Genomic DNA, 3414 nt, shown 5'->3' on the forward strand with positions numbered 1-3414 from the left:
TCAGTAGAGACCCAAAATGAATTAAATAAACCTGATAGATTAGATAAACTGACACAAGGAATTATAATTGCTACAACCTTTCTGTAAAGCAATTTGGTTATCTCTATATAGTGTGTGGGAGTCCACCAGTATAATTAGGGGTTAATCGTGGGAAAGGCAGGGCTAACGAGGGAATAACTAGTGCAATGAACCTGAACCATGCTGTAAAAAATAAATCACGTGAAATAAATGAAGACCTATTTTTTAATGAGAGCACTAAGTGTTGTAAAGATGTTAATATTCATAAAATCAATGCATACATTTATCCCAATAATAAATTGATGTATGGAGTTAAAGAGTACCCTCTATTACCCTCTGCCTACACCAGAAAAGAAATATTCAAAACCTGTCAAAGTGAATGCAAAGTGAAAGAAACAAAAAATTCTGGTAAAACAGGAAAAATAATTTTCACAAGAAAATAATGATTGCATGCTTGAACAACTGTCTGTTAAATGCTATTATAAAAGTACTATAAGCAAAATAACAAGTTTGACAATGAAATAGACATGCATATCAATACAAAAGAAGGAACATAGTAACAGGTAAAAGTATATGTAATTTAACACAAGGTGGTATCCCATATTCATGCAAAATAACAATGTAGTTTTTGAGAAAATTGGATGACTATTAATGGAAAAAGGATAAATTGGTGCTCCTCCTCATACCTTAAAACAAAATTAAATCCATTATACTTTGAAAGTTAAATATTAAAAATGAAACCACAAAAAAAGAAAAATAAAGATGAAATTTTATTATTCCTAATATTAGTAATGAATAAAAATACTACAATGTCAGCAAGTGAAATATAGCATAGAGAATTTTAAAATATATATATATATATATATATATGTGAAAGTAAAAAAAAAAACTATTTTGAAAACTTTTTACCAACCAGGTACTAGAAGCTTTGATATATAGGTGCCATTATTTAAAAGGAAAAAGAAGATATTCTCATAAAAATAATTTAAAACATGTACATCCAACTCTCAAAAGAAATATAATTCACCAAAAATCATCTACAAGAAATATTCAAATAAATTAAAATGAAAGCAAATTATACCTTTTGCAAACTCATAAACTCTCTCTATATAAATTAAAATTAAAAACTATTTACTATTAGCAATAGTTCATGATGAATTAGATTAACTCCTATTGGGAGCATTGTTACAACCTTTCTATAAAGCAATTTGGCTATCTCTACATAAAGAATGTTTTGTAACATTCCTTTTACCCCTCAAATAATACTTCTAGGAATTTATGATAAGTGGATTACAAAGAAGAATGCATAGATATGTATAAATATGTTTGACCATTATTCAAAACATAAATGCCAAAGAGTGAACAATTACATGAATCGTGGTTTAGAGACATAAAGAGCTATTATGCAGACATTAAAATTGTATTTTTGTTAAATAGTAAAATGAGAATTTTTCAGATTAAAATATTTATATAACTATTTCATTTAATTTTCACGAAAGCATATTCTGTATTCCTGTGTTCTTAATTAAAAACGATAAGGCTTAGGTAAAGCAAGTATTTCTCCCAAATCACACAAGCAAATTGGTATGAAGTCTAGATCAGACTGAATGTTAAGTATATGTTTACAAACTTATTTCTGTATTTCTCATAACAATATTTTATTTAAAAAGAAAAATTAGAACATACTACTATATAAAGAGTGGCATGATGTAGGTACATGTACTTATTTATATGTGATGTTTATGTGTTTATACTGGCATGTGTTCCCATTCTTTTACAAAATTGATATGGAAATCACACTCTAAATATTATTGAATCTTTCTTTATAAGTACATATGTGTATTACGTATTGAAGGAACAGAGATTAAAATAAAGTTACAGTGATTATGCATAGGTGATTTTCTTATTGTTGTTTTTTAATCACCCTAATCTAAAATTGTTAAGTTGTTCAACGGAATTACAACAAATGTAACACATTATTGTTCAATATACACAAATGAATTTTCCAGTCTTATTTTTACATAGAAATTCTTTCCAGAATACTGAGTTAGACTACATAGTCAACTCCCACACTTTTTGTAGACATACCTGTATGTTATCACTTACAGCATATTTTAAAATGTGTCCAAATATCTATTTCTTCTCTAATTCTAGACTGCTTTAGAGTAGTTTCCATAATATTCTTATTTTCCTTCACTTTAACTCCCGATTAGCACATAAGTGGGATTCAATAAATACTAAGTCAAATATTAACTTTCTAAACGGCTTTCAATTTGCATATATATATATATATTTAGGTTTGATCATGTGATGTTAACAATATTTGAGGGTTTTTACTTCTCAAATAAAAAAATTGTTATAAATATAACAATCTCATATTGATCTAATTAAAATATTACATTAAGTAAAATATTTACTTGTGTTAATTTCCTGTATAAATTGTGTTATACAGGAAAAATTAACTTGTGTTAATTTACATATATTAAATAAAAGTATACTTGTACTATAAAAGTAAATAAGTGAAGGTCCAGTTTGGCCATACATATGCTAAGATGGGAATGATATAGAAAAGATTAACATGGTCCCTGTGCAAGGATGACATAAATATTTTTAAAATGTTCCATATTTAAAAATAAATAAATAAATGAGTTAAGAAGTGATCTATTGGTCCCTTATAATATCTTTACTCACGGTAAAATTGAACCATAAGTTTGGATAAGCTGAATCTCCAAGTTGGTGTTAAATGACCACAATAGTAAAGATTTGAAAAAAGTTGAAAAAGCTTTTTTTTTTTTTTTTTTTTTGAGACGGAGTCTTGCTCTGTCGCCCAAACTGGAGTGCAGTGGCCAGATCTCAGCTCACTGCAAACTCCGCCTTTCGGGTTCACGCCATTCTCCTGCCTCAGCCTCCCGAGTAGCTGGGACTACAGGCGCCCGCCACCTTGCCCGGCTAGTTTTTTGTATTTTTTAGTAGAGACGGGGTTTCACCAGGTTAGCCAGGATGGTCTCGATCTCCTGACCTTGTGATCCGCCCGTCTCGGCCTCCCAAAGTGCTGGGATTACAGGCTTGAGCCACCGTGCCCGGCAAGCATTTATTCATTTTAAAATATGCAACACATTTTCCTTTGAAAAATTAAGGTGGAATATAAATAAAATGTAGGCATATTAGAGAATTGTATATAGTTAAGAATTAAAATAGATGATTTACTATTATGATACAATATACAGTACAGACTGATGTAAAGTAATGGATCATATTTCTTAAAATAATTGTATGCTGGTGCATAAAATTGTAAATTAAGTCCACCTATTTTATGCATGGTGAAATCAAAGAAATAAAATCTTTGAAAATATTTATGTTTCATTCATTTCATATAAAATTTTATTGTTATTTCTT

The 3414-nt window shown here is 28.9% G+C and overlaps 1 pseudogene; it reads left to right on the forward strand.

The window, feature by feature from the left end:
- Window positions 1–2548: 2548 nt before the first annotated feature.
- Window positions 2549–2648, forward strand: LOC117063099 (annotated as a pseudogene).
- The last annotated feature ends 766 nt before the right edge of the window (window positions 2649–3414 follow it).

This window comes from Trachypithecus francoisi, unplaced genomic scaffold (genome assembly GCF_009764315.1).
Source record: "Trachypithecus francoisi isolate TF-2019V2 unplaced genomic scaffold, Tfra_2.0 Lachesis_group17, whole genome shotgun sequence".
Classification (NCBI taxonomy): domain Eukaryota; kingdom Metazoa; phylum Chordata; class Mammalia; order Primates; family Cercopithecidae; genus Trachypithecus; species Trachypithecus francoisi.